Here is a 12,880-nt window from a genome sequence, read left to right on the forward strand (position 1 = left end):
AAAAAGAAAGCAAGACAAAGAATGCTCCCTGCTCCATCTCCCCGACTCTCAGCCCTCTGTAGTCAGCCTAGGGGTACATCAGCAGACTTTTGATTTTCCTTCAAGATACCAGCAATATTTAGACAAAGCTGCAGCAGCAGAAACATTCATGACTCTCCTGGGATCCAGATCAAAGAACAAAGAAGAACCTGGACTGAAAGGCAGTCTCTATCTAACTAGAGAATTTAGGAATTAATTTAGAATCTTATCTTTCCAAAACTTTGGAGGGGAGCCAGCTCTTAAAGAAGAGTATTAGAGGAAAAACACCAAAGTATTAAATGACTCCAAAGATCTGATGAACATATGTACTCGCTGAAAGGCTGGCTGTACTGGAAGCCCTGTTATGGTCTGGGGAATTAGAGGGGATCTTTCTAATTCATGTTCAGTGTAATTTCTGTAAGCCCTTGGTTCTCCATCTAATTACCTGCTGAACACAAACATAAAGCAGTGTTACGTTATATTAAGGCCTACCTGAAAGTGGTGCAGGAAACCCCAAAACTACACATGGTTCTCATGGAGTCCCTTAAGTCAAAGTCAAAGTCCTCTCCTGGGTCCACTGACAATTCAGGTGGACTCTGAGGAAGACAGAGAAGTGGTATGGCAGCTAGAAATCAGAAACATATCTTCATTATTGCACCCTATTGCTTAGACATTTTTACATGAAAGATCAGATAGTAAATACTTCAGGGTTCGTGGTCCACATACAGTCTCTGTCCCATATTCTCTGCTTTGGGGATTTTTTTTTTTAAAAAAACAATGCTTTAAAAACATTTTTAGTTTGTGGGCCATACAAAAACAGGCTAAAGGCCTTCATTAGCAAACCTTGGCTTAGAGCAGGCTCATGATGCCTAGAAAACAATAGATAAGCGACCTGTTTTACTTAATCATTTGGAGACATTTGGGTTTTTCTTTCTTTTTTTTTTTGACAATTGTTACTTAGTTTTTATTTCATAATCATAAACTTAACTCTGCAATCCAGCTAGGCATGGGAGAGAACAAGGAAAACATGGAACCCAAAGGGAACTGCAGCGAGAGCACAAAGATTCTAGGATACTGCGAGCAAATGGGGTGGAGGGGTGCTCTCCTGAGCTACAGAAGGAATGGTCTGGTGGTTAAGATAAAACACAAGTCAAACTTATTCGAGTTGTCCACAGTCAGCAATGGTGATCTTCTTGCTGGTCTTGCCATTCCTGGACCCAAAGCGCTCCATGGCCTCCACAATATTCATGCCTTCTTTCACTTTGCCAAAGACCACATGCTTGCCATCCAACCACTCAGTCTTGGCAGTGCAGATGAAAAACTGGGAACCATTTGTGTTGCGTCCAGCATTTGCCATGGACAAGATGCCAGGACCTGTATGCTTTAGGATGAAGTTCTCATCTTCAACTTTCTCCCCATAGATGGACTTGCCACCAGTGCCATTATGGCGTGTGAAGTCACCACCCTGACACATAAACCCTGGAATAATTCTGTGAAAGCAGGAACCCTTATAACCAAATCCTTTCTCTCCAGTGCTCAGAGCACGAAAATTTTCTGCTGTCTTTGGAACCTTGTCTGCAAACAGCTCGAAGGAGACACGGCCCAAGGGCTCGCCGTCGACGGCAATGTCGAAGAACACGGTAGGGTTGACCATGGCTAGTAGTACAGGACTTTCCTCGGCGGCAGCATCTGCAAAGCCGACATTTGGGTTTTTCTTCACACCTCTTCCGACCATAAAGTCTGATTCACTGGAGTCTTGTAGTTAGCTGTCTTGTTTGAATGCTCTCCAAGAATTCAGGAGTGAGGCTGTGTGGCCTGCTTTCTGCTGAACATATCCTGGGGCCTCAGGACCAGAAGTGATTGATTGATGTGCAAGAAGCAAATGGCCTCTTGTCTTCCACTGACTGCAATAAAACCATCAGCACTAATAAGAAAACAAGCTCCCCACTGAGAAGCCAAAGGAATGGGCCTGCTTCTAGGATGGTATGATTTTGCCTTCCCCAGTCATGGATTATACTTCCAATTAGCTCCAACCCTCATGGCATCCTGTACAGCATCTCTTGGGGAGATGTCTGGCCAGTTCACACATGTCAGGTGTTATATTAGTAACACACCTCCTGGTATCAATACAACAGACCTGGTGTTTGCTTTCTGACTCATAGACATGGTTTCCATGGAACTGAAGTACATACCACCAACAATGCCCAGTCTGTTCCACATACAGACCCTTTCGGGGTGTCTGCCCTAAAGCAGACTAGAAAAAAGGAAATAATCTGAGAAAGAATTTTTTTTTTTTTTTGAGGTGGAGTCTCGCTCTGTCGCCCAGGCTGGAGTGCAGTGGCCGGATCTCAGCTCACTGCAAGCTCCGCCTCCCGGGTTTACGCCATTCTCCTGCCTCAGCCACCCGAGTAGCTGGGACTACAGGCGCCTGCCACCTCCCCCGGCTAGTTTTTTGTATTTCTTAGTAGAGACGGGGTTTCACAGTGTTAGCCAGGATGGTCTCGATCTCCTGACCTCGTGATCCGCCGTTTCGGCCTCCCAAAGTGCTGGGATTACAGGCTTGAGCCACCGCGCCCGGCGAGAAAGAATTTTTTAAAAACAAACAAACAAACAACTCAATATAGGTGTATCTCAATTGCAAAATCAAATCTCTATTCCAACATCATAAAATGCAGACAACTATGTACAATGATATAGATAAATACCATGTACAATGATATACATAGACACAATGGAATGAATTAGCTCTAACATATATGCAAAAACAAAAATATATGATGTGTGTCTGTGACCCCGAACAGTGGTAGTATTTTATTCCAGCAGCATCATTAAAGAAGTTGATTAACATCTACATAAAGATAGTTAGGTATTGACTATAGGGGAAATAAACTTCTGATGTGTACTCCTCATGCTGGGGGAAAGAAGAAAAATTGTTTAGGCACTTTGTTATCTTCTCGTTTCCTTCTTACCCTCCAATTCTACTTAGCATGCAAACTACTATGGGGTTATAGTGGACAACCTGCCAACAAACAGAAAGAAAAAGATGTGTCTATCATTCAAGTGTGAGTTTTTTGTCACGTGAGTCCAGAAGAAAGTCATTGTCTTCCTAGCAGATAAAGTTGTTCCCTGGCTATATACATGGATGTTTCCCTGTGTGCCTTGAAATCCACACAGAGTGAGTTTGCAACTGTGTTTTCCAGAAAGGTGTAAGGTGAAAATAAAAGCCCACTTCTCAGCTATTGTATTGCTGGCTTATTTTATGTGCAGAATATTCTATTTAAGTAGAGCACTTGTAGAAAATTTTATATAACTTGAAAAATTCTCACTAGAATTTCTACAATATCAATGTAAATCTCATGTTGGCTTAAGATTTAAACATACACATGAGCTACTATTAAACTGCACAAGTTTAAAACTGTCTACAAACAAATATAATTGACCAATATGGTAGGAATATACAGCAGTACAAATGATGTAAAGTAAATTGCCCTTTAAATTATATGTACTTTAATAACTCAAAACATTGTAGTGCATATAAGGGATTTTACAAGTCATAGCATTTTAACTGCTGTTTCTTAAGATATCATCCTATCTGTTTCATCTCCTTCTAAAATGCCACAACCCAATGTCCTGCAAATGCTAAGACGTGACAGATTTTGAGTTATAATGTTGGGTTCTGCCATGCACAGCTGCCTTCTTAGAATAGTACAACCCACTGCCAAAATAAATGAACAGCATCTTTTTGTGGGACTTAACTGTCAGAAATGCTCTAGTCTCATGTCTGCAAGTTTGGTAACAGAAGCAACCCAAGGAAAAACGTGTGATGCCTGCACCCTGCTAATGGTGCTGTCTGTGCATTTGTTATTTCGGATCTAGCTTTTCATAGCAACCACTGAATATGCAAAATGAATTTAGGGGTGCCAGAGTTAATTACACCAGCTCTATTTGATGGACAAGTTTTGTAAACAATCAGGATTTTAACTTCTCTAGACTTGAATTTGAGAGCCTGGCCATTTGTATCCCTTTATGGAGCTAGAAATTTTGAATAAAGTATAGACAGATGAGTTCAGGTCACATTTACTTGTCCAAAGATGGAACACAGATTGGTAAAGATGCTTGCACATCTATAGGGTACTGAATGTAAAAGGATTTTCACTTTCTTTCCTTTTTTTTTTTTTTTTTTTTTTGGGGGGGGACAGGGTCCCGCTCTGTCACCTAGGCTGGAGTGCAGTGGTGCATCATGGCTCACTGCAGCCTCAAATTCCTGGGCTCAGATGATCCTCCCACCTCAGCCTCCTGAGTAGCTGGGGCTAGAGGCCTGTACCATCACATACAGCTAATTTTTTTTTTTTTTTTTTTCATAGAGATAGGGTCTATCTATGCTGCTCAGGCTGGTCTTGAACTCCTGGGCTCAAGTGGTCCTACCTCTTTGACCTCCTAAAGTGCTGGGATTACAGACATGAGCCACTGCACCCAGCCCAGTTTTCACATTTAATCACTAGCAGTAATATTTTCATTTAAATTTGGAGAGATACCCCGGCTTTCCCTCCATGGAAAGGCAATAATAAAGTTTAGTTCTTGGGCAGGCTTTTCAGAACTCCTAGGTTGTAACTAACTTTTGTCAAATTTTCTTCTACACATCTTCAACAATAGCTACCACTTTGTTGTCCTCGAAGTGACAAGGTAGTTAGTTGGATGCAACATAAGAAAGTTTAATTTTTTTCCATGTAATACATGGTGCCCTAAATATATTTAGCATCATTGTATCTTGCCAAAACCAAATATTCTTCATATTCCCCTCAAGTTACTTACAACCAGCTCCATACACATCATCCCCCCACACAAATTCATCCATGTTGCCACAAAAATACTCATCTCACATTGGACACCTAGCAATGCACACTCAACACTCAGAAGTTACAAAACCAGGCAGGTGCTCCTCTCATAGATGACAGTAGACTCCAGTGAGTTTTCCATTTTCTAGGAGTCAAATGTCCAGGTTGCCACTCTTCCTTTGGCCACTTGCCTCCTGGCCCTTCATTACCCATTCACACCTTCACCAGAGCCTGTGCAAGGGAACTAAGTGAAGTTAAAATTCAGATCTGCCAATCTTGGTTCTTCTTAGATAATGCCTGGTAAAGGAGTTGACCATGAAGAATGCTGAAATGTCTCAATCATTAAAAAATATGTCATCTATGGATTGCAGGCATTTGTGTTAGTGACTACAAAAAGTTACACTTTTTGTAAATGAGCAACTTATTCCTACAACCTAGGAGGAATGTTGCAGTCAGGATTCAAAGACAATTAATCAAGAACCAGAATGTGGAGGAAGTTGAAAACTGTGTTACTGCATCTAGAAAAGAAAAGGCTCAATGTTGTTTCTTGATCTGCAATATGAAGGAGTCGTATTGGATGACAGCCACAGTTCCCTCCAGTTGTGACTTTCTATACTTTTAATGGCTAAATATATGATTGATTATTATTTGTTCTGTTATGGAGTGGTAATTATGAGAAAAGAACCTGGACATCAAGGGCAGGACTATCTTACAGTTTTCCTCTGCCAGGAAACTGCTCTTTCTAAGATTGCCAAAAATATCCTAGCAGTCACTGTGAATCCATCAACCTCTATTTACAGGAGCACCTACTATGTACCAGGCACTATTTCAGGAGTCCAGGATATAAAGATGAATAAGACCCAGTCTCTGCCACCTAGGATCCCAGAATCTGGCAAGGGAGACACATGTAAAACCCATCCCAGTAAGAGCTCTGCTTGAGATGATGTGTGAGAGGCTATGAGTTGCATGAGAGTGCAACTAACTCTAAGAGGGATCTGAAAAGGTTTCTCCTGACATTTTTGTCAGGTCTTAAGGAATAAGGTCAGGGTGTTCCAGGCAGAGAAAAGGAAGAAAGGGCCTTCCTGGGAAAAGTGATGAGTGAGGAACAGCAGAAAGAGGGGCAGCTTCTGTGGCTGCCGTTGAGTGAGAAGGTGAGGAGAGCAAAGTGACCAGAAGGTGAGGAGAGAAAAGTGAAACATTGGTTTCAAGAGTTTAAAGCATCTTTCATAGCCCACTAATTAATTTGATGTCATCTCTAAAGCCATGGGTCTCAATTGGTGGTGAGTAGTCATTGCAAGGCATTCACCAATCCACCAATCATTGTCTCCAGATTGAATACATGTTATCTTTCCAAATATATGTCACTATTGATTCAATGTATGTAAATTCCATGCTTATTAATCACAAAAAAATTTTAAATTGTTGCTGGATTCAGAGTAGCTTTTGGTTTACATAATTTATCAATTAATAGATATGTGGGCATCCACAATGTTTCTTGACGTGAAAAAAAAACAATGAACCGTTGTTTTGGGTAACAGCAAATGGTTACACATTTTAAAACAGAGATGTAGAATGATCAGATTGTTATTTTACGATGATCACTCTAAAAAGATGTTGGCGATGGATCTGAGGGGAATGAAAGGAAAAGCAAGGATATTGGTTAGAAAGCTGATCAACATGAACAATAATTAGGACCTCTGACAGTGAAGGGGAGTGAGAGAGGAGACAACACAGGAGGTATGTAGAAAGTAAAAACAAAAAGAGTTTCAACCAATTTAACATGAAAGAGAGAGAAGAAAGGGGGAGTGAGGACCAACCCCAAGTTTCAAGTTTAGACTGTGAAATGGGAATGGAAATAGAATATATAGGAAGTAGGATTGTTGGAGAAGATAATAAATTTGATTTGAGATATATTCATTTAGGGTTCCTGAGGGACAGAGAAGATGAATCCCTAGTAAGAGATAGGAAATGTGAATTGGAACCCCAGGAAAGAGGCAGAGGTCACAGATAAAGATACACTAGAGTAATAGCTGTGATCTGTGGCATATACATGGAAAATGCACAAATCTCTTTTTGAAACAACTAGCACTTTCCTTTTGCTCCCTTTTCTTCACCCCCTTTTCCATTCTACTGCCTAGCATTCTAATGGTTACTTTGGATTCTGATAATGAGTGCCACACCCTAGGGATGTGGAGCAGAAGGCTGGGGAGAGCCTGGGTTCCAAGGACTTTGTGGAACAGAGCTGTCATCCTAACCTTGGATGTCTTTGGACTCTTTTTTGAGAAAGAAAGAAATGTCTCTTTTGTAAGTTGCTGTGATGTTTTTCTTTATTTCATGCATTGAACCAAATCCTAATTAATTCATAGTATGTGCTGGGAATTATATTTTTCATGTATCATATGTTCTCAGAATCAAGGAATCAGAGAGGAGATAAGAGTGTAACATTTCAACATTCTAGAAAACTGGACTACAAAGTATACTGATATGATTCAGCTCTGTGTCCCCACCCAAACCTCATCTCTAATTGTAATCCCCATAATCCCCATGTGTTGAGGAAGGGACCTAGTGGGAGGTGATTGGATCATGGGGGTGGTTTTCCCCCATGTTGTTCTCTTGATAATGAGTGAGTTCTCACCAGAACTGATGGTTTTATAAGTGTCTGACAGTTCCTCCTTCACATGCTCTCTCTTGCCTGCTGCCATGTAAGATGTGCCATAATTATGAGTTTCCTGAGGCCTCCCAGCCATAGAGACCTGTGAGTCCATTAAACCTCTTTCCTTTATAAATTTTCCAGTCTGAGGTATTTCTTTATAGCAGTATGAGAACAGACTATTCTCATACTGGAATCCATCTGCTGAAGAAGATAGTGAAAGGGACAAGGCAATCACCACCCAGTCTGTTGGCCAATACTGGATCTGGATCTGACTCTTCCTATTTCAGAATAACTGAAAAGGTAAAATAAATAAAATGAAATAACTATTTATATGAAGTTTTAAACCAGGCAAAACTAATAGATGGTGACAGCAGTCAGGATATAGTGATTACTTTAGGAGTGGTAACTGGGAGGGTGTGTGAGCTGTGTTTCTCTCATGCTCATACTGTGCTCTTTCATGATTTGAGTGGTAGTTATATTTTCAGAAAATTCATGGAGCAGTCCATTTATATGTTATATAGTTTTATATATTTAAGTTATTAAGCAACACAACATTTATAAAAATAAATATAAAATAAGAGAAAGAATGAGAGAAAACTTTTCGTTGAAACAGACACCTGAAAACAATGAATATTTGATAAAGCTATTTGGCATCATCAATAAGGCATAAGAGGATATGTACTTTATGAAACAAGACCAGAAAACTATGAGTAGCAATCAGGCTGGGATGAAAAGAAAGTTGCTTGAGATTTTAAAACATTTTAAAATAAAAAACATAATAGTAGACGTGACATATGCATCACAGCCCCAAAAGTGTACAATTGACATTCTTGATAACAGAGTGGTGGCAGAGCAAGATGGCAGAATAGGAGACCCCCGGTGATCATCCCCCCTGCAGGAACATCAAATTCAACAACTGTTTACACACAAAAAAAGCACCTTCATTAGAACCAAAAATCAGGTGAGCACTCACAGTACTTGATTTTAACTTCATATCACTGTAAGAGGCACTGAAGAGGGTAGGAAAGAGAGTCTTCAATCACCAGCATCACCCCTCCCCACCCCCTACCCCAACAGTGGCAGCGTTGCATGGAGAGAGGCTCTGCACTTGGGAGAGGGAAGTGCAGTGGATTGTGAGGCTTTGCCCTGAACTCAGTGCTGCCCTATTACGGTAGAAAGCAAAACTGGGCTTAATTCAGCTAATACCTGCTCATGGAGGAAGTACTCAGACCAGCCTAAGTCAGAGGAGAATTGCCCATTCCAGTGGTCAGAACTTCAGTTCTGGCAAGCCCTGCCACTGTAGGCTGCAGTACCCAGGGGCCCTAAGTAAATTTGAAAGGCACTCTAGGTCACAAGGACTATAAGTCCTGGTGCTGAGCTGGGTTGAGAGCCAGTGGAGTTGGGAGGCATGAGACTTACTGAGACACCAGCTAGAGAAGCTAAGGGAGTACTTGCACCACTCCTCATCCAACCCCGGGCAACACAGCTAGCAGCTCCAAAAGAGACGCATTGCTTCCACCTGAGGAGAGGAGAGGGAAGAGTAAAGAGGACTTTTGACTTTCGTCTTGGATACCAGCTCAGCTACACTAGGATAGGGCAACAGTCAGAATCCTGAGGCCCCTATTCCAGGCCCTAGCTCCTGGACAGCATGTCTAGATACACCCTAAACCAGAAGGGAAACTGTTGCCTTGAAGGGAAGGACCAAGTTTTAGCAGGATCCATCACCTACTGACTAAAAAGCCCTTGGGCCTGAATAACAAGCAGCAATACTAAGTAGTATGACATAGGCCTTAGGTGAGGCTCTGAGATGTGCTATCTTCAGGCACCAGCTCAGCCACAGTGGGGTAGAGAACCAGGCAGGCTTTTGGGGCCCCTGATCCCAAGACTTGGCTACTGGATGGCATTTCTAGACCTTCCCTGAGCCAAAAGGCAGCCCACTGCACTGAAGGGTGAGTCCCGGGCCTGGCAGCATTTACCACAAGCTGCCTGAAGAGTCCTTGGGCCTTAAGGGAGCATCAGTGGTTACCTGGCATTACTCTCAGTGGGCCTGTGGTGGTAGTGGCCACGGGGTGAGGCTCCTCTGCCTGTGCAACGGGGAGGGAAGAGTGAGAAGGACTGTGTCTAGTGGTTTGAGGGCCAGCTCAGTCACTAAGGTTTTTAACTCCAGTTTCTAGCTCCTGGATAGCATCACTGGACCTGCCTGGGACCTGGGGGAACTTGACACCCTGAAGGGAAGGACACAAGTCTGGCTGGCTTCAATATCTGCTGATTGTAGAGCCCCAGGGCCTTGAACAGACATAGGCAATAGCCAGGTATTGGTTACAGCAGACCTTGGGCAAGACTCAGTGCTGCGCTGGCTTCATGTCTGATCCAACACAGTCCCAGTGGAGGCCACAGGGTGCTTGTGTCACCCCAACCCCTGTCCGAAGCAGCTCAGCACAAAGAAAAAGACTCCATTTGCTTGGAAGAAAGTAAGGGAAAAGAACAAGACTCTGCCTGGTAATCCAGAGAACTCTTCCAGATCTTATCCAAGACCACCAAGACAGTACCTCTGAGTCTGCAAGAACCACAGCATTACTGGTCATGGGGTGCCTCCTAATGTAGTTATGGCTTAGACCACAATGCCCAATTCCTTTCAAATACCTGGAAAGCCTTTCCAAGGAGGACAGGTACAAACAAGCCCAGACTGCGAAGACTACAATAAATACCTAACTCTTCAATGCTCAGGCACCAGTGAACATCAACAAGCATCAACACCATCCAGGAAAACATGACCTTACCAAATGAACTAAATAAGGAACCAGGGGCCAATCTTGGAGAAACAGAAATATGTGACCTTTCAGAGAAAAGGAAATCTTTATACACTGTTGGTGGGAATGTAAATTAGTACAACCACTATGGAGAACTGAAAACTAAAAAAAGAGCTACCATATTATCCAGCAATCTTTCTGCTAGGTTTATACCCAAAAGAAAAGAAATCATGTTATTGAAGAGATAGCTGCACTCCCATGTTTACTGCACAATAGCTAGTTTGGAAGCAACCTAAGTGTCTATCAACAGATGAATAGATAAAATGAGGTATATATACACAGTGGAGTACTATTCAGCTATAAAAAAGAATGAGATCCCATCATTTGCAACAGCCTGGATGGAATTGGAGGTCATTATGTTAAGTGAAATAAGCCAGGCACAGAAAGGAAATCTTCACATGTTCTCAGTTATTTGTGGGAGCTAAAAATTAAAATACTTGAACTCACGGAGATAAGAGACTAGAAGGATGTTTACCAGAGGCTGGGAAGGATAGTCGGGGATTGGAGGGAACTGAGGATGGTTAATGGGTACAAAAAGTAGAAAAAATAAATAAGTATTTGCTAGCACAATAGGGTGACTACAGTCAAAAATAATTTAATTGTACACTTAAAAATAACTAAAAGAGTATAATTGGATTGTGTGTAACATAAAGGAGAAATGTTGGAGGTGATGGATACCCCACTTACCCTAATGTGATTATTACACATTGCATGCCTGTATCAAAATATCACATGTAACCCATAAATATATGCACCCAGTATGTTTCCACAAAAATTAAAAATAAAAAATTAATTAAAAAAATAAAAACAAGAAAACAGAATGAGAGATATAGAAGATAAAGTTGTAATTTTTTTCAGTTTTGAGAAGGCAAACTAACTAGAAAAAATTTGTTAATTCCTCACCTTATGCCATTTGCTAAAACTCCTTCTAAATATACATTAGGTCAGGCCTGGTGGCTCATGCCTGTAATCCCAGCACTTTGGGAGGTCGAGGTGGGTGAATCACCTGAAGTCGGGAGTTCGAGATCAGCCTGACCAACATGGAGAAACCCTGTCTCTACTAAAATTACAAAATTAGCCAGGCATGGTGGCGCATGCCTGTAATCCCAGCTACTCGGGAGGCTGAGGCAGAATTGCTTGAACCTGGGAAGCAGAGGTTGCGGTGAGCCAAGATCGCGCCATTGCACTCCAGCCTGGGCAAGAAGAGTGAAACTCTGTCTCAAAAAAAAAAAAAAAAATTAAAGGGGCAAACCGATAAAAATTAATGATTGATATAAAGGAAGAACCTGGGATCCAATCTCAAAACTAGTCATGTTTCTGAAAATGGATCCAGAACAACTGTACAAAACAGACAAATATATATCAGAAAAAAACTTTCCTGAATTTAAGAGTGACTTAAATTTGAAGATTAAGAATGTCTCATTTTTTTTTTCCAGGTAAAACCAATATAAAGAAACCAAAACATAGACGTATCCTGGCAAAATGTTTAAATGTAAAAAAAAGACTAAATAATTAAGTTTGTTGGAAAAAGAGAGAGACCCAAGACCATTATTCAGGAGTAAAAAGTACATTTATCACAGAAAAAAAAAGTCGTGCTTTTATCACAGAACAGAAGGACATTCTATGATGTGCAAAGGCTTAAATTCTTCATTCATGCATTTATTCAGAAAACACTTATTGAGTACTGACTATAAGATACTTTTTTGAAAATAATTACTTGAGGGCATATATCAGTTATCTGAGTGATATAAAAAATAAAGAACTCAAAAACAGGAGAAAGTGACATATGAAAGGATCAGTGATGAGAACAAAGATCAATTTAGCAGAGTTAAGATTAAATCACAGTTACAAAAATGAATACAAAACTATATGTAAAATAAAATTGAAATGGTTAAAAAAAATTAAAGCTGGGACAATGATCTTCAGTAAATTCAGCCACCAAAACCAGGGGTGACAATATTAATTTCAAACCCAGTAGAGTCAAAACAAAAAACACTACAATGAACCAGGAGAATCATACTCTTTTACAAGTATCAACAATCCTCAACTGTTACGCGCTACATAACACAGCATTGAAATACTTAAGATAGAAACTCTTTAAAACTCTGAGGAGAAATTAATAGACATACAACAATGGTAAGCTTTTTGATAAATCAGGTACACTTTTAAAATAATGTGATAAATTTCAGGATTAAATAACTGCATTACAAATTAAATCATTAAAAAAAATCTAGGAGAGTCAGGTTCAGTAGTATATGCCTGCTGTCCCAGCTTCTTGGGAGGCTGAGGCAAGAGGATCACTTGTGGCCAGGAGTTTGAGGCTGAAGTGTGCTATGATCATGCCTGTGAATAGCCACTGCACTCCAGCCTGAGCAACATAGTGAGGCCCTGTCTGTAAAAACAAGGGAGGCGAGGGGAGAAAATATAGGTGAAGAATTAACTATCTGGGAATAGGTAGACCTAAAACAATGGAATAGACAAGAAAGGGAAAGAATGACAGATTCACCTACATTGTTTGAATATAAGTAAATAAAAAGAATAAACAAAATTAAAAGGTTAATGGC

At 40.8% G+C, this 12,880-nt stretch overlaps 1 pseudogene across 1 annotated transcript; it reads right to left on the bottom strand.

Moving 5' to 3' along the window:
- Positions 1 to 952: 952 nt before the first annotated feature.
- Positions 953 to 1,768, bottom strand: LOC101022560 (annotated as a pseudogene). Its single transcript, XR_648045.4, has one exon. The product of XR_648045.4 is annotated as a peptidyl-prolyl cis-trans isomerase A pseudogene (transcript).
- Positions 1,769 to 12,880: the final 11,112 nt, after the last annotated feature.

The sequence above is a fragment of the Papio anubis genome, chromosome 5 (assembly GCF_008728515.1).
Source record: "Papio anubis isolate 15944 chromosome 5, Panubis1.0, whole genome shotgun sequence".
Lineage (NCBI taxonomy): Eukaryota > Metazoa > Chordata > Mammalia > Primates > Cercopithecidae > Papio > Papio anubis.